The sequence below is a fragment of the Rhinolophus sinicus genome, chromosome 3 (assembly GCF_057876585.1).
Source record: "Rhinolophus sinicus isolate RSI-liver-muscle chromosome 3, RSI-T2T, whole genome shotgun sequence".
Taxonomy (NCBI): Eukaryota; Metazoa; Chordata; class Mammalia; order Chiroptera; family Rhinolophidae; genus Rhinolophus; species Rhinolophus sinicus.
The window spans coordinates 140970532-140989372 of NC_142503.1; the positions used below are offsets into that span (position 1 = coordinate 140970532).

Consider the following 18841-nt stretch of genomic DNA (forward strand, 5'->3'; position numbering starts at 1 on the left):
CTATAAAATTATGGGTCACATGGTAAATCTATGTTTAACTTTTGAGGAACCACCAATCTTTTTCACAGCAGCTGTGTCATTTTACGTTTCCACCAGCAATGCACAAGGGTTCCGTTTCTCCAGATCTTCACCAACACCTCGTATTTTCCATTTTTAAAATAGTCATCCTAGTGGGCTTAAAGCAGTTTCTTATTGTGGTTTTCGTTTTTTGTGTTTCCCTAATGCCTAATGATGTTGAGCATCTTTGCATTTGCTTATTGGCTATTGGTATAAGTTCTTTGGAGCAATGTCTATTCAAATTCTTTGCCCACTTATTTAATTTGCTTATTTTATTGAATTCTTTGTGTATTCTGAATACTCTATCCTTTATCAGATACATGATTTGCAAATATTTTCTGTGGGTGAGTCTTTTCATTTTCTTGATAGTATCCTTTTATGCACAAACATTTTTAATTTTGATGAAGTCTAATTTATCTATTTTTCTTTTGTTGTTTATACTTTTGGTGTCATATCTGAGAACTCATTCTGAATTCAAGTCATGAAGACTTACCAGTAAGTTTTCTTCCAAGAGTTTTATAGTTTTAGCGCTTATATTAAGGTTTCTGATCCATTTTGAGTTTATTTTTGTATATTGTGTGTTGTAGAAATATGGATATCCACCTGTCCCTGTACCATTTATTAAAAAGACTATTCTTTCCTCATTGAATGGTCTTGGCATCCTTATTGAAAATCAATTGGCCGTAGATGTATAGGTTTATTTCTAGACTCTCAATTATATTCCATTGGTCTATGTGTCTATCCTTTTACCAATACCACACTGTTTTTGGATTATTTTAGCAATGTAGTAAGTTTTGAAATTGAGGAGTGTGTCCTCTAACTTTATTTTGCTTACTCAGTATTGTTTTGACTAATCAAGGCCCTTTGCAATTCCCTATGAATTTTGGAAGACTGGCTTTTCCACTTTTTTTAAAAACACTTTTTATTTTTTTTCAGTATTGGCTGGTCTTCCCTCAGTTTATCCTTATAGCTGAGACCAAAGTTTCCTATATTATCTTTACTTTCACTCCCTTGGTTCATACCATCTCATTACCTAAAGCCTGATTATAGTTTCCTGTTGCACTCTGGCTCAAGAATAAGGTTGCTGCAGGATCCTTCAGCATCTTTTGTTCCACCTCTGCTGCTTTTAAAATGCATAAATAAATAAAGTCTTGGGTTCAGTTATTAACAGATATTTTTCATCTGCTCTGTGTCAAGATGTACATTTATTACTATATAAATAGCTCCTCAAATTTTGCCTCTTCCATGAAGCCTCCCCAGATTGGTTATTGAAAAGAAAAAGCTAACTGCCTTTCCTAATGTATTTGGGCATGAGATTCCTAAATTATACTTGCTTCAATATCATTTCCAACTATGTTAATTCTTGCTTTAATTAAAATGCATTTAAAATGACACAATTTAGAGTTAGAGGGGAACTTAGGAATATAATGGAGACTCCTAGTTTAGTGTGGTTGAATGGACACATTCTTTTATCTATGCTGCCTATCCAAAATCCTGTAAAAGGACAGGAAATTCAAAACACATAAACCCCCAAGGACAAAAAACATGGGTGAGCAGACAATAGCAACCACATTTTGGAAATTGTAAAGCAGATGGAACTAGCTCTGCATAGTAACTCACTTAAGCTATTAATGAGGTGGCGGGGAGGTGGGGCAAGCCAGAGCAAGCCAATTCTCAGAACCCCCAGGAAAGCTTTGGTATTGGAGGTACTAGATATCTCTGAAAGGGGGAGTGTGAGGCCAAAAAAAAAAAAAAAAAAAAAAAAAAAAGGCATTGCTGAGGACAGGGATAATGAACTGAAGATGGGAATTAAGTGAAAATCAGTATCAGATGGTGACTTCTTAGTCCCCTACTCCAGCGGTAGCTCTGAGAATGCTAGCAACAAGGCAGACTTACTCCATCCCTTCCTCAAATCACCCGTGATTGGACAATTCCTCATTGAGGAAACTTTCCAGCCCCAAAGGGGCAAAAACCCTGCATCTGAAAAAGATTACCTTATACTGATCAGCCCAATCTACCCTGCCTTACCCTTCCCTATGTTTAGTCTCATTGCTCTTAAATGGACAGCCAAGGTTCATCCTCAATCAAGGAGAGACTAGCATGAAAGACAGACCAAAATGAAGAAAAAAGAACTCAGAAAAAAACAGAGGCAGTGAAGTTGCAAGAAAACTTGTCTTAAAAAACCCTATTGTCTATCTTTGTAGACAACTTGTCCCCAGAAGAAAGAAGCCTTTAAAAAGCAACATTCAGAAGAAGAAAGGACCCTTAGAAACTGAAAATACGATAGTAGAAATGAAAAATAGGAAGGAAAATAAGGTGATGAGACTCCCTGAGAACTGAAACCGCCTATATCCATAAAGCTTGCTGTTATGTTTACAAGACATTTATTATTTACTTGTGTCACCAATATAACATTACTGTTATAGGGTACTCTTTCACGGAACAATAATATATGCAAATATCTTTGTTTTTTTCAGGAATTTCCTCCCCTCGTAAAACCCATTTAAATAAACATCAAACTGTTCAGCTTACCAATAAATCGCATCAAGCAGAAGTTTGCTCCTCAAGATTATCAACCCCTTATCTCAAAATCCTTGCTTGTTGTGTCCACCAACCCTAAATAGTTATCCTTGTCCAGTCCTAATTGAGCCCTCACATTGGAAGACCTTCCTTAAATAAGATTTCAAAAACTCATAAATACCTCAACTTTGCCTTTTCCCCTCTAAGAGGTTACTGAGAACTCCCAAAGTTTGTGCTCTCCCTTATGTAGGTAAGAATAAATTCAGCTTTGTTTGATCAACAGGTTTTTTTGGTGATTTTTTGGTGGAACCCAAATAGTCACCTCTCAAAATGTCGTACCATAGGGAAAAAAAACAACACACAAAAAAAAACAGGGAGGGGGGAATGGAGAAAAGGGATATGAAAATTAAAAGATCAATTCAGGAGATCTAACACGCAAATTATAGGAATTCCAAAAAGAACAGAGAAAATATCAAAGAAATATTCAAGAAAATTTCCTAGAACTGAAGGACATACATTTCTAGAATAGAAGGCATGATGGATCAAACGAGACATACCAAGGTCGAAACGGTAGCATTTCAGAAAAATTGAGACATACAGAAGACAGGGAAAAGTTCTTGGTTGCCTGTGGATTAAGGTAATTGCCACCAGGTGGTAGCAATGCCTCATCTGCTCTATTTCTAAGGTTTGTTTTCACATAAAATTTCTTCAAGTCTTTCTGAAGTGTTAGAAAGGGCTAGGCTGGGTTTGGATTCTTTCCATCTAGTCATGCTTTATCAGAGCTCTCACTCTGATTTTTTTTCCTAAGAGTTTCTGCTAAAAGGTCACCATACAAAAAAAAAAAAAAAAAAAAAAAAGGTCACCATACAATCAGCCTGCAAGAAGAAAAAAGACCCCATTCTCATTGAAGATGGGCTCATGTGGCTCTGAGGGGGAAAAAAAAAGACTTTTAAGGGCTCTGAGCTATAATTGTTGGCTGTGGACATGACTTCCAGCATGCAGTGATTTTACGAAGCATTCATTCCTCCATTCTTACATGTTTTATCGATGCCTATTATATGGCAGGGGCCTGGAACACCCCAGTAAAAAAGTCAGACATGGTCTTTGTCTTCACGAAGCTCACATTCTGAGGGGAGAAATATCGACTAAACAAGTTAAATGACATATATATCTAAGGAATTTGATAGAGGGCAGGGTGGGAGTAAGCAGACCAGTTAGGAAGCTTTGCAATTGTCCAGGAGGGAGATAAAGAAGACTTGGATTAGGGCAATGCTAAGGGAAAGAGAAGTCGATGAATTCAAGATATACTGGAGGTGGAATTGACAGGACTTGGTCATTGTCTGGATCTGGGAGGTTACAGAGCAAATGCATTAACATCTCCCAGATTGAGCAAGTGGCTGGGTGGATGGGTTGCCATTTTCTTAGGTGGAGAAGATGCGGAGAGAAAGTAGTTTTGAGGAGGGGATGGTGGGTCGAATCAATAATTCAGTGAGGAACATTAATTAAAATGGGTCTTTCTCTCCAGGCATTTGGGATCTTGTGGATGTCACTGATCCAGGCTACGATGAGGTTTGCTCTGATCTGCTGCTCAGTGCAGTGGCTTTGTCTGACACATTTAGTTGAAACTGGCTCACATTTGGCATTGAGGTAAAAATTGCTGTTAACTCAGTCTCCTACAGAGCAATAGCAAAATCAGCTTACATTTGCAGTGTTTGTTCCTGAGGTGGCTATTTGAGAGTTAAAGAGAACAGGCCAAAGTTTTTCAGTGTTTTCATTTGTAAACTAGAAGTTGAGTCGTTTTGTGCTGTGCTACGCCCATAATCAGCAGTTACCTCAGTCACTGCTTCTTTGATTCACTCTTTGCACTCACTTGTTTGCACCTTTGGACTGTGCATTTTTGAAGGTAAGAATTGTATCTTTTAAATTTTATACTTTCATACGATTTAGGACAGAGCTTTATTGATGAGCAACACGAAGGAATGGCCTAGGAGAGTTTTAGCTCCCCCCACCAGTTTTCATAAACCACCTATTCCCCCTCCAGAATCATCATTCATATATACAAGAAAAAGGCTTATAAATTATAAATAAAACCACTTTTAGAAAACGTTATTTTTATTGTTGTTGTTGTATAACATGCAATCTAAGTAAACAGTGTGTTTACTACGCAGAAGCAGCACTAAGTTAGGACAAGTCTAGCTTCCCCTTCCCACCAGATTGCTACTCATAAGCATTTCCTATGCAAAAAATCTGACAGAGTGTCCGAGTGTCATGGCTCAACAACTGTTTTTAAAGAACGGGGGCCGATGCCTGACAAAGGAGGTAGCATTCCTCTGACAGCTGTCTCCTACTCCTTGTCTTTCCTTCTCCTCCTCCCGGTAAGTTGTTTTTGTGTCGTGCTCTGTATTCTGGATTTTCAGAGGCTGTGTTCTTATTTATCTTTACATGTGTGATTCTTGTTTTTCTGATCCAACATTTATTATGTAATAAACTCCTTGGGAAAATGATATGTCTAAAGTCCCACGAAAAGTCTGCCTTGAACCTTTGCCTGAAATGGTAATTAAGGAAAAAGTCAGGCTGCCATCCGGAAGCCAGACTCTGTTGTAAGTTCTTTCAGAGCAATGTGGATATGGGATATTTAAACAAACTCAAATTCTGGGAAGCTTTTTATGTAGCAAGTTTTGGTTCAAAGCATTTGGGGCAGATAGTTTGAAAACATCATACAACATTTACACCTCAGTCTAAATAATAAAATGTGTAAAATAGTTTTCCTATATATTATTTTCTGCCAATTCAGAGGACTCTTCTTAGTTCCAGGTTTTTCTTGTAAAAATGATAACTGTTTGATGGACAGTATAATCAGTCGAAGGAACAAAATAAAAGGTCTAAATATTTTTTAAAAAGAGGTGGCAAAATTATAATTATGTGCAGATGACATTATAATACACATGGAAAACCTAAGGGAATCAACTTAAAAGTTATTAGAAATAATGGGAGCATTCAATAAAATAGCCATTACAAAATGTATAAAAATCAATAGTATTGTTATATTCCAACCAAAACCGGTTCAAAATATCATAGGTAATATTATTACAATCTCGAGTCAAAACAGCAATAACAGCAAATCCCAACAGAAAGTAGAATATAAAGAAAAATATAAAACTTAACAGATGTATAAAGGCTTGATCAAAAGATGTCATACTATAATACTGTATTCTATATCCATTTTTCATGCATTGATCTATGGATTCAATGAAATTTCAACAAAAACGATAGACAAAAACTATAACACTTTTTTTTGTAACATGACCTGATCTTCAGTTCAACTGATAAAGTGATTACGTGAAATTGCTCATGAAAGGAAGGAAAAAAGAGTGAGTTATAAAGGAAGACTTTATAGTAGCCAGCCTCCAAGATGGACCTTAGCTGTATACTACAAAATTTAAAAAGTATACTTAAAGCGCCAACTAGTCAAAGGCCAGTTGTGAGATTCATTGCAACATTTTATAAAATGTATTCCTTTCTCCCACACCTCCTCAAAATTTATTCCTTCAAAGAACTGATAACTCAGTACAATTGGATCCCAAGTGATAATAAATGCTGTCTAAAATGACTTTAAACAATTCAAGAGAGCCAGTACCAAAAGATTACATGGAAATGAAATGTGGCACTTACAATACTATCTTCTGGAAGAACAGAACTCTTCAAAGTGTGAGCACTAAAACAGTGGTGGTTTAAACAAGTAGATTATCAATGGCAAATGTATCCATCAGAGGCCTGTCGGCAAAGATACACAGTGATTAAGTGGCCTGCATACACCTTAAGCTTTTCTTCTAAATATTAAATATAGGACACAATCTATTTTTAAACATTCTGTTAGGTATTTTTGATGGTTTATGAATTACCTGTAGGAAGCCCCTACAGGAGGGACTGGAGGAGAGAGGTTGGAGGTTGAATTGGTCACCAACGGCCAATGATTTAACAATCATGCCTGTGTAACGAAGTCTTCATAAAAACCCAAAAGGACAGGGTTCAGAGAGCTGCCAGGTTGGTGAACACACAGAGGTGCTGCGGGAGTGGTGTGCCCACGCAGGGCACGGAAGTTCCGCCTTCCCACATGCCTTGCCCTGTGCATCTCTTCCATCTGGATGTTCGTCTGTATCCTTTACCACATCCATTTAGAATAAACCAGTAAACATAAGTAAATGTTTCCTGGAGTTCTGTGAGTCACTTTAGCAAATTAATCAAATCCAAAGGGGTGGGAGATTATGGGAACCTGATTTATAGCCGATCGGTCAGAAGTACAGGTAACAACCTGGATTTGCGACTAGCACCTGAAGTCCAAGGAGGGGACTATGGGACCTCCCCAAACTATAGCTGTTTGGTCAGAATCACAGCTATTAACCTGGCCTTGCAATTGGCTTCTAAAGTGGAGGATGGTCTTGTGGAATTGAGCCCTTTACCTTTGGAATCTGTTGCTATCTCCATCCAGGTAGTGCCAGAATTGAGTTGAATCATAGGACATCCAGTTGGTGTCCCAAGCATTGCTTGGTGGTGGTGGTGGTGGTGGTGGTGGTGGTGTGTGTGTGTGTGTGTGTGTGTGTGTGTAAAACTTCCACACACTCAGAACCCTTTTACTTCTTTAGAAAAAGTCCCTGCAGGTATGCTCCAGTAACTCTTGAAATATGTCCGATGAATTTTTAGTCTCTCTTACAAATACTCATTCTGTGTTGGTGGGTTAAGATGGTACCCTTATCTCATGCCTGGTTTTTGTCTCTTTTGTGCTGGATTTGATTTTATTTGTGTCTCAGAGTACCTGATTTGCTTCAACCTGAACTCTGTGCCTCTTAGGACATTCCTGATACAGTCCCCTATCAGCATAGCCTCCCAGAAACCCTTCATTGGTATGGTTGCTTGTTCAGGAGGGAAGTTAAACACATAGCCAAATTGTTTCCAAATTGTTGACCAATATATTCCTGAAGTTCAGCATTAGTGAATATCTAGTAGAGTAGATTTTATAATAACTTACACATAACTAATAGCATAGATCACATCTTAAGTTGGAAAGCTTTTCTAGTATAGACTAGCTTCAAAAATTTTGTTTACTATTCCCGACAAGGTGTCTGAAATCATGGCATAGTTGAGCATTCGGCGTTCTACACATACACAGAAACTGGTTTGGCCAGTTAGACTAAATTAGCTCATCCTAATTGCTTACTTTTTCAATAAAATAAATATTTAATGACTAGATTTATTATATCAAGCAACCATAAAGCTGTTGTAATAGAACAATCCCAAATTGATTGGCTACTATGTTTCATGTATTACTCTAGAATGTTCATATTATTCATATGAATAAGACATTACAAGTTTCTTTAAATTTATGACTTATGAGCATAAATTGCTTTGCAAAAAAAAGCATAAATATTTTCATTGGAATTATTTAACTCATACTTCCTTTGCTGAGATTTTTAGCCTTTCACATGTGCTCTTGGAGTTTTTTTAATCAGCCTCCGTTCTAGTTATCTATTGCTGCATAACAAACCACCTCCAAACTAAGCAATGTGAAAACAACAACAGTTCCTTTATTCTCACAGAATTCAGATAGGACATGATGGAAATGTTTTGTTTCTGCTCCACCATGTCCATAGCCTTAGCCAGGAAGACTCAGTGCTGAGTGGTGACTTGGAGGCTAGACACTGGAATCGTCTGGAAGCTTCTTCACTCATGCTGGCACCCGGGCTGGGATGACAAGAAGGCTGGGCTCAGCAGGGGCTGTTGCCCAGGGCACCGAATGGTGCCTCTCTCTCTGGCCTGGGCTTCCCACAGGGTGATGGCTAAGGAAGTTCCGAGAGGGAGCTTCCTGAGAGTGTGTTCCAGGAGCCCCAGCTGGAAGCTGTGGGGCCTTTTATGATCTAGTCTCAGAAATCACACAGCGTCACTTCTTCCATACTCTTTTGCAGGGATCAGTAAACTATGGCCTCATGCCAAACCCAGCCTGCCACTGTCTTTGTAAATAAAACGTTAATGGAACACAGCCATGTCCATTTGAATCATCAAGGCTGCTTTCGTGCTATGATGCCGAGTTGAGTATTTGTCACAGAGAACATATGGTCTGCAAAGCCTGAAATATTTACTATTTGGCTCTACAGAAAAGGTTTGCTGAGCTCTGCTCTGTTGATTAGAGCAAGCACAAGCCTGCTTAGTGTCAAGGGGAGGGAATAGACCCCAGTCTTGGAGGGAGGTGTGTCAAAGAAGGTGTGGCCATTAAAAAAAATCACCTTAGCACCTGTCTGCTTCTCAGATTTTAATCCTTGTGTGGTCTTTAATTTTGTAAGCTCCTTAGAGTAGTGCTTCCAACTGTTTGAATGTATATGAAAGTTCTGATAAAAGAAAGTTAAAAAGTGGGAGTCAACTATATTACCTCAAGTTTTATTCTTTTGAATAAACACACGAGTGCCCATGAGTCAACTCCTGTAGGTAAATAGTTGACTGGTCATTCTTTCAAAGAAAGGTTAGAAAGGTTAACCCAAAGGTCAACCCATGTTCACAGAGTTAATGCCAGGAGCAATTAAGACCTTTAGTTCCGAGAGAGAGAGAGAGAGAGAGAGAGAGAGAGAGAGAGAGAGAGAGAGAGAGAGAGAACAATTGTCTAAGTAAGCCTCACTTGGTCAATAAATTTCCTTTTAGAAATCATTACTTATTTATGAATACTTAAATATGCTATATTGGTACCATTTTAATTAAACCCCCAATTTCCTGATCTAAAGAATGAGCGGTTTGGATCCTTAGTGGTTCTCAACCCTGGCTGCATATTTAAACCATAGAGAGCTCAGGCCCCTATTCTAGATAATTAAATCAGAACGTCTGGAGCTGGGGCTCCCACAAGTTTTAAAAGCGCCTCAGATAATTTTAATATATAGCCAGGGCAGAGAAATGTGTGATTAGGTGATTTTAGGTTCCTTTACAGGTGATAAAATTCTCTTGTTCTGTGATTATAAAGGAGATACGAAAATGGAAAGTTTTCCCATATTTTTTGCTTGTGCTGCTGAGAAAATGATTTGAATTGAAAGTTGTATGTTTTAATATGATAACCAGCATGATTTCAATATCACAATCATTTGGACTAGGTGATTTAGCATGGACCTAACTCCAACATTTTGACTTTCACATATCTTTTCACCTACTGATCATCTCTGTCATTTCACACTATTCATTTATTGAAGCAGACTTTGTATTTTTTTGGTTGTTAATGAACATGCTAGTATGACACCCCTTTTCAGAATGATATTCACACACATCAGCAAATATGTACTGACATAGTGTTTCTCAAACGTAAGTGTGCGCATGAATCACTTGGGAAATCTTGCTAAAATGTAGATTCTGATTCAACAAATCTGGGGTGAGAAACTGGCCCACAGTCTGCATTTCTTACAAGCTCTCAAATGATACCCAGACTATCCATCCATCACCCATGCACTATACCTTGAATAGCAAGGTATAAACATACCCATCCAAACTGGCTAATTTTACTCAGAACTGCAAGTTCAGCCTCAGAACTGATGGAGAAAAAGAATGAGGTCACAGGAAAAAGAGAAGGGGTGCTAGAGTAATTTAAAATTTTACTATACTAAGCATAATGGCAACTCTTTTTATTTTTTTAAAGAAATAACCCACTGAGAAAACTATACAACTGTTTCTGGTTCTACCCACTGGTTTTGCCAATAATTATTTTCTTCAGCTGTGTGATAGCTGTCCTTTATAATACGGACCTCCTGCAGTGGCTAGTCCTGAAGGTAAGTTTAGCAGCTCAGAGCTCATTTCATTAGAGACAGAATGGTGTAGGGTCACATGCATTGGACTGGATGTTGGAAGACCTGGATTCTTGTCTTTTTCACCTTGGATCGTGTGACCTCGAGCAGGTCAGTTAATCTCATTGAGCCTCAGTTTTGTCTTTAAATCTAGGCTAATAATCCCTATCTACCATACAGGGGATTTACAATAGAGGAATAACTATATTAATTTAGAAAAATACTAATTCAGCTTCTGTGGTTGGATAAAAAGTCTATATGATGAGACAGTTAAGTTTATAAAGGACCCCAGGGTGATCATCTGCGAGTGGAAAATTGAGTTATCTCTATGTGTTAGTAGCAATGAAGCCGTTTTCCCTGAGCTCGTTCAAGCAGCCATCTCTGCACTGGGGAAGGACCTCGGGGTGGAACCCGATGTAAAGTAAATTCCAGGGAGATTGACTGAAACCAAAGCAAACGAGTTCCCAGACCAGTAAACTGACCCATATTGTACCAGTGTATAGTTCTGGGGATTCATTTAAATAGAAAGGAGAATACATTTTTATTGTGTTTATTTTGCCATCTTTCTTGCAGGTTGCTTTGGACACATCAGCCACGGAAACACTATAGCAGGAAACAACTGTGGGTGAGGTAAGTAGTATATCTCTTTTTCATTAGGTGACTGCTGATATTTGCATAAACACATTTCAGAGTCCCCAAAGCTCTGCTGGGTAGAGAAGGGTTTTCAATGATTTTCTTGTAAGAACTTTCCACAATAATAGAAGCTCCTTCTTACTGTTCATTTCACTTGAGGCCTTCCTGACTACCTAATTCTCCAAATTCAGGTTCCCACTCTAAAATAACTTCCTACTTCCCCTTCTGGAGTTGTTTCATGAGAAGAGTATCGAGTGTTTAATTTGTGGCTACCCACATCTCCATCTTGATTATCTTCCTTGTTTGTAGGCAGACACTTCTACAAATTTGTCCATACATCGCAGACTGTTGCTCTCTAAAATCTGTACCTTAATGACTAGTGACATTGCAAGAATTGTGATGTGTATCTACACGTCTTTTGTTAAGCCTTTGGCAAAAGCCAGAGCCCCACACACTGATCCACTGAGGAAATGCAAGCTTTTAATATTGCCTATTAGACATGTAATATGGTTATTTATTTGAGTATTGGATCTGGAATATGTATGTAGGCATTTCTTTACTAGTTTTAATAAGCACTTTGGTCCTTTAGGGAAGACTAAGGTAAAAGAATGAGAACCCCAAGGGAATTTTCCATTGAATACTTAGAACACAAATATCCTAAATATGGCATTCTTTTGGTCCAGTCTAATTTATCCTTGGGAACATTGCCTGAATATCAATAACTATTTTCCTTTTTTATAACATAAATAGTTTTTAATCCCTTCTTATAAATTTTCAATTATAGTTGGCAGTCAATATTATTTTATATTAATTTCAGGTGTACAGCACAGTGGTTAGATATTTATATAATTTAGGAGGTGATCCTCCTGACTAGTCTAGTACCCATCTGGCACTTATTATGAAAAAAATAAGTATAGCGAGACCACCTCATGAAACTCCATGGCTGGCAATGCTATTTATCAGCATAAAACTGGCATGACATGAATCCACTTCCTCCCTCCCTCCTTCCCTCCTTTACTTTGTATAACTATATAACATCTTTGGAGTACCTACTAAGTGTGAGGTGGTGAGGAGGACTCGGACATTAATTTTTAAAAATTGGCCCTGACTTCAGGAAGTTTACAAAAAAGATACAACCTGTGCATAAAAATTACAATACAAATTGCAATGTGGTATGTTCTATGTCAGTACTTCTTTTAAAATGGTCTGAGACCACCTGCTAAATCAGAATCTCTGGTCATAGGGTTCAAGAATCTGCATTTTAGCAAGTCTCCTAGGTGGTTCTCATGCATATTAAAGTGTTTTATATGTTTAAACATTTTCTGGGATAATATAAGAAGAAAGGTGTCAGTTCCAGCATAAAGGAATTAGAAAAAAATAGAGAAGAAAGTCAGGAAAATTTTATGACTTTGTCTGATTTAAGTGACGAGGAAGAGAGAATATATTCTTGCCTTCATAGTTGATTTTTAGCATGTCATTGCATTGCAGATTAATCACTTTAGATTGAAAATTAGGTAGAAACTCCAAAGTTGCACAGTTATATGGATTTTGAAATGGAAATTCCTTTGTACTTACATCAAGTTTAAAAAGCTGCTGGAACTGTAGTTCAAGCTCAGAAAACATATCTGTGTATAAAGCAGTTTGATATGACTTGGGATTGAAACAGCATTTGTTGTCATCGAAAGGACTTGACCATGTTATGAGTTTTGCACATAAGCACTGTTTTTGCCCTGTAATTTTAGGTTGAATTTATTAAGAAACAGTATCAATTTATTTAGTGTTAGATAATAGTAGTTGAAGGCAGTTCTCCTTCAGAAAAATTTCAGTCTCAGCCTGAGCCCAAAAAATTTCAATCAAAACTTTACCATTGCTAAGACGTTGAACTGCTTTGTGGGAGGGCAAATTGGAATATTCATACAATTCTTCAGTCATTTTAAACTCAGCATTGACGCCTAGAATAATCAATAACTGAACAGTATCAGTTAACATCTGTTGACCCATCAAGAGCTAAGGAAAACCACTCAAAATAATTCGCTTTTTGCTTAATTGATGTTCCAATGTCCTCAACTCTTAGAGCAACTCTTCACACCAAAGGGCTAATAGTTTTTAACAAGTTTAGGATTTTCTTTTTCTTTCTTTCTTTTTTTTTAGTTTCAGGTGTACAAAACAACATAATAATTAGACATTTACACCCCTCACAAAGTGATAACCCCAATAACTCTACTACCCACAGGTTTGTTTTCTCTGGACGTGTTTCTTCAGCTACTGCAATTAGACATGATTTAATTAAATCACAATCAGTCAGTAGCTGTCTTTGCTTGGCTAACAAATGAGCCAGTAGAAAACTTACTTTAATTGAAGCCTTATTGCCATTATTTTATTTTTGTGAATAAGTTTTGCTGTGATGAGATGTCCCATTTTACATTTTTCTAAGTTTTCTGACCATTTCGCTCCTGTGAGCTGGGAATATTGTGACCAGTGCTTAGTTTGGTAATGTCAACATATATTGTATTTTTTTTAGCACAGCTATATAATGTTACTGTACAATAAACACAATGGTTTGCCATCTAATTTGATCAAAATAATCGACTCTCCACTGTGCCTTAGAAGCATGATGTTTGAAGTCCACTTTTCTGGTTTTGACATGATAGGTACACATAAAAAAAAATACCACAGACACCGTGATACATAAGGCACTTGAAACACTGTCAAGTTATAACTGTTAAGAGTGTGATTCACAGTGGCAAGCATTGGTGTGAAGCAATGATAGCACCACATAAAGTCTGTGACGCAACTACTCAATTCTGCCATTCCGGCACAAAAGCAACCATAGACAACATGTAAACGTATAAACATGTCTGTATCCCAGTAAAACCTTATCTATGAACACTGAAATATAAATTCTATACAATCTTCATGTGTCATGAAATATACTTCTTTGGATTTTTTTTAAATTAAAGAATGCATAAACCAGTTTTAGCCCACAGGATGTTAAAAACAGGTGGCAGTTCAGATTTGGCTTTCAGGCCATAATTTGCTGAACCCTACCCTAGAGGATGAACCAAGGGAAGAACGTTCCAAGAGAAAGTCTAGAAAGTGGCCACTGGGACTCTGGAGTTCTTTGTTGATGTTTCAGACAATGTTGTGGGGAAACTTCTGGTATAAGTGGATTGAAGTAGATGGTAAGAAAATAGATATAGGAAATATAAGCAAACCTTTCATGAAATTTCACTCTGAAAATAGGGGTGTGAGAAATGAGAGGTAGCTCGGGAATTACGTGATTGGAGAGAGAAAGTTTTGTTCAAATAGGAGAGACTTGAGCATGAGCACTTAACCTTTATTTTCTCTTTCTTTTTTAATATGGAAAATAATATCTATCTTGAAGTTTGTTAGAAAGGTCAAATGAGATAAAGCATGTTTTGTACCTAGGATGATGCCTAGCATATGGTAGTTTCCCACTAATAGGTATTAACATTCATATATGTTCACTGCTTTTTTGTAAAAGCAACAGAGTTCATGCTTCCCATGGTATTTTGTTATTAGGTTTTTAAAGTATCTTATTTAAAATCAAGATTGTACTCTTATTGGAGTGTTTTGAAAATTAGTGACTAAATCGGAAGGTAATAGATTGGTCAAGATTTTTTTACTGAAAATTTTGATTTTGTGATTTCCTCAGCTTTCCTCCTTCAGGACTGAGTTCTAATCTCTTTAGTTTGTCTTTGCATGTGTGCTACTTTGTTTCTTTCATTCGCTACATTTTTTCCTTTTTTTGAGCTACTTTTCACTTAGATCTTTTTCATTGTCTTTTTAAACCATAATACAATCATACAGATGATTGTACAAATGAATCATACAAATCATACACTGATTTATTAGTGGGTTTATTTTTATTTGTATTTTTTTTAGTGTAACCCTTTTTTTCTGTAAGTCATATGTGGCATTACCATATGATCTCGCAATTCCACTCCTGTACCCAAGAGAAATGAAAGCATGTGTCTATGCAAAAACTTGTACCCAAATGTCCATAGCAGCATTATTCATAATTGTCAAAATGTGGAAATAACTCACATGTTGGAAATAACCCACGAATAAAATGTGGAATATCCATACAATGGAATATTGTTGAGCCATAAAAGGAATGAAGTAGTGATGAGAGTTACAAAATAAATGAAACTTGAAAATATTTTGCTGTGTGAAAGAAGCCCGTAACAAAAGACTACATATTGTAGGATCCCATTTCTGTGAAATGTCCAGAATAGACAGATCTATAGAGACAGAAAGTAGATTAATGAAGGCCTAGGGCCTCGCTGAGAAATGGGGAGTGACTGCTAATGGGTATCGGGTTTCTTTGTGGAATGACACTATCGTCTGTGTCTCATAATTTGATATCGGGAGTCCCTGTGCATATGTTTCTGTTGAATGTTGTTTTGCTGAAGAGGTCTTTTCTCCTCTTGCATCTGTCTATCTTTGGTAGTGTAGGATTTGTACATAAAACTTTAGTTTTAGAAATAATTTGAAGTCTAGATGGATGTTATCTTTCTTCAAAGAATTTTGATTTTTCAGGCACCTGGGAGTATCCACAGTGAGGTATCATCTTCATCCAATTTCAGGCTAGAGATTTTTCTGGGCTATCCAGAGGATTTGAAGCTGGGCTGCAGAGAGTGTAGGGGATGATTTACTTCCACTTCACCTTAAAGCTTGTGTGCAGTGGTGTCCTACACAGCCCTATTGGAGCCCGAGGCAAAAGAAACACCAGCACTACTGATCCTGTCTTTAAAATGCAGTATTTTGTTCATCATGGGTTTTTCGTTAATTTTATTAACTAACTTTAATTAGTAAGACTGCATTAAAGCATTCTTTATCTGGATTACTGAGGGTTTTGGACCCCCTCAATTTTGTGCCCAAGGTGAGTACTTCACTTACCTTGCCCTACTCCCAGCCTTGGTATTTTTACAGCTGCTTTGGGTTTTTACATCCTGAGTTTGATGAGACAAAGCTGTGGGTTCCCAACTTCCTATAAAATCTCATAGAGATTTTGGGGGCCCTCTCAATTTCCTGATTTATCATGCTACTTAGAATTAACCATCTAAAGACTTCCACATAATTAGTGACTGAAGTGAATTAATCATTTATCTTGACTTTTCCTGGAAACTGCCCTGAAGTGATAGTAGCAGAATAACAAGGTAAAAATCCGTAAGGACTAAGGGAAGGGAAGAAAGAAAACAGTAAGAGCTGTCCACAAATTTTTGGAGGATAAGACAGCTAGCGGAGTGGTATCTGATCTAGATAGCAAGGTATAGGACGCAGAAACCTGCTATCTGCAGAGACAGATAATGAGAAGTGAGCCAGTTCACCCCACAGAATCCCACAGAAAATGTGTTGCTCTCATTATCAGTTGTCAGGGAGAGGAACAACAATTTGCCTTCATGTGTTATGGTCTACACTACGTATTTACTCTATCACCTCAAAGATACTTGAACTCCCCATGTATTGTCAGTCTGGTCAGGTGGGACCGAGATCTAGTACAACCAGGTAATATTCTAACACACTATATCGACATTATGATTCTCTCAGAAAATGAGGATCAAGCTAAAAGTTGACCTCACTAACATCATAAATCATCTGACTGATTAGGGATGACTGATTAACTCCAAAAATCCAGGGCCTTGCACAAACTGTACAACTTGTGTGGGTGGGGGATTGCATTAGCTGAAATGGAGCTTGGGCTTGGCTTCCCTGGACTCTTTGTTGTGAGGCAGGCGCTTTGGCTGTGGTGCACATCCTTACTTTAATGCTGTTGCTATATTGTGTCCTTTTCTGGCAACACACTGTAGATTTACAAGGATTGTCATTTTGGGTCCTGTGAGTCTTTAGCCATCAAACCTTATTTAACTATTACTGTTAGTGCCCTAAGTGATGGGAATCTGAGTATTTTTTATATTATTCTAATTTCACAAAGAACCTATGTATCCAAAAACATCTGAAGTAGTGTCTTTTTACATTCTCTTGAACTATTGGATGGTATTCCTATGAAGTTACGTTAACACACTATAGTGGTCAGATCCATGAGTTTTATTTTTGAAGGCTATTCTTGAAGGGAATATCTTGCTTTTTACTGGGAACTGGACTTGCCCTACAATGTCAGTCTTAGATACTTTTACAGTGGTACTTCGATTTTCTAATGTAATCCGTTCTGGAATACCATTGGAGTTCTCAAACGTTCGAAAACCGAGGTGCTGTTTCCCCACAGAAAGTAATGCAAAATGGATTAATCCATTCCAGACCTTTAAAATCAACTCCTAAAACTGCAAATTTAGCATGAATTTTATTATCTAATGATACCATAAATTCATAAATTTACAGTGTTCGTAAACCGAAATGTTTGTCAACGGAGACGTTCGAAAACCGAGGTACCACTGTATTTAAGTTCATTTTTTTCTAATTTTATTTAAAATTAAGTTCATCATGTGCATAGCTGTTTCCTCTAGACAGAGAATTACAAAGAGATTTGGTGTTCCCCAGGAAGAGTGATAATCTGAAGTTGTTGGCGTGTTCTCTGGACACCTGACATCTGTAGCAGCAGATGGTGGGCTTTCTGTCTGCTACAGGGCACAGAGAAGCAATTGGGTTTCAGGAGTGGGGGATGATGGATAGAAAAGAAAACTAATAGCAGCTGTGTGGTGGCCACTAGGCTGCTTTTGTTTTCCTCCAAAACTTTGACAAAAAAGAATACCTAAGAGTAGTGTCATAATTGAAATAATTGTCTTGTTAAATAACAATGCAAAAGGCTAACAGAAGGGACAAGATGAGATGAGGAAGAGGGAAGAATCCAGGATGTCTTGGCCAAGAGTCAATGGTGATATTGTGTTGAGCCTGCAATGCCTTTGCACAGCCAGACAATGTCCACAGAGAGTTGGGAACAGGACCTGGAGCTTAGGATAAGATCAAGTCTAGAAGGGCTAGGCATATGGCCTCTCCTTCCACGTGGCCTGTGAGTTCTTAGTGGATACGAGGGAGGGGAAGACCTATGCGTAGATGTGACCACCCAGTGGATCTAGGAGAGGAGAAAAGGCCCAATGACAGGATCCTGTGGACAGCTACCTCTTAAGGGCAGGAAGACAATCCAATGAAGGAGTTTGAAAATTAAGAAGCGATGGGAGAAAGTGATATCACAGAAACCCAAAAGAGGAAAGACATTCAAAGGAATGATCAGTAAGGCCTGAATAGTATCCACTGGAAATGACATTTGAGAGGTCAGGTCCAAGTTATCATCAGTACTTTGCAGTGAGAAGGTAGAAATCAGATAGCAGGAGGCCGAGGAATAAATAAAAGGTGAAACAGTGGAGTTAGTAGATGTATTCTTTCAGAAAGCTTAGCTCTAAAGGAAAGTGAAGTTGCCAGAGGAATAGTTTTTGTTTGAACATTATTTTGAGCATGATTATTTGCTGAGGGAAAACACACACACATAGGCTGGAGTTATAAAAAATATGATAATTCATATAGCAATTTCCTGAAAGGGAAGAAAGATTAGAATCAAAGGACAGTAGTGTGGATTAGACCTGGTCTGACTGTTTTTCTGCCGGGGTGAGAGAAGTGTCTCTTTGTAGACGGTTGAGAATTAAAGGCAAGTGATGAGATGAAGTTCAGACTTTTCTCTTTAAAAGCTTAGCTAGTAAAAACAAGGAGAGAAAGAACTTTAACCAGAGAAGGCAAATGCAGATAAATCTCTATGGGATTGGAGCAGAAAAGCTGAGGGAACTGAAACCTGATGGCCTCTATTTTCTCTGTGAAAAATAAAATAATATTATCAGATAAGAGAACAC

The 18841-nt window shown here is 37.7% G+C and overlaps 1 long non-coding RNA gene across 1 annotated transcript in view; it reads left to right on the forward strand.

Moving 5' to 3' along the window:
- Nucleotides 1-4831: 4831 nt before the first annotated feature.
- Nucleotides 4832-18841, forward strand: part of LOC141570592 (uncharacterized) — a 47949-nt gene continuing 33939 nt past the window's right edge. The window contains exons 1-2 of the long non-coding RNA XR_012494762.2: nt 4832-4952; nt 10959-11015. This is a non-coding gene — a long non-coding RNA (uncharacterized LOC141570592). The remainder of the gene's footprint in view (nt 4953-10958; nt 11016-18841) is intronic.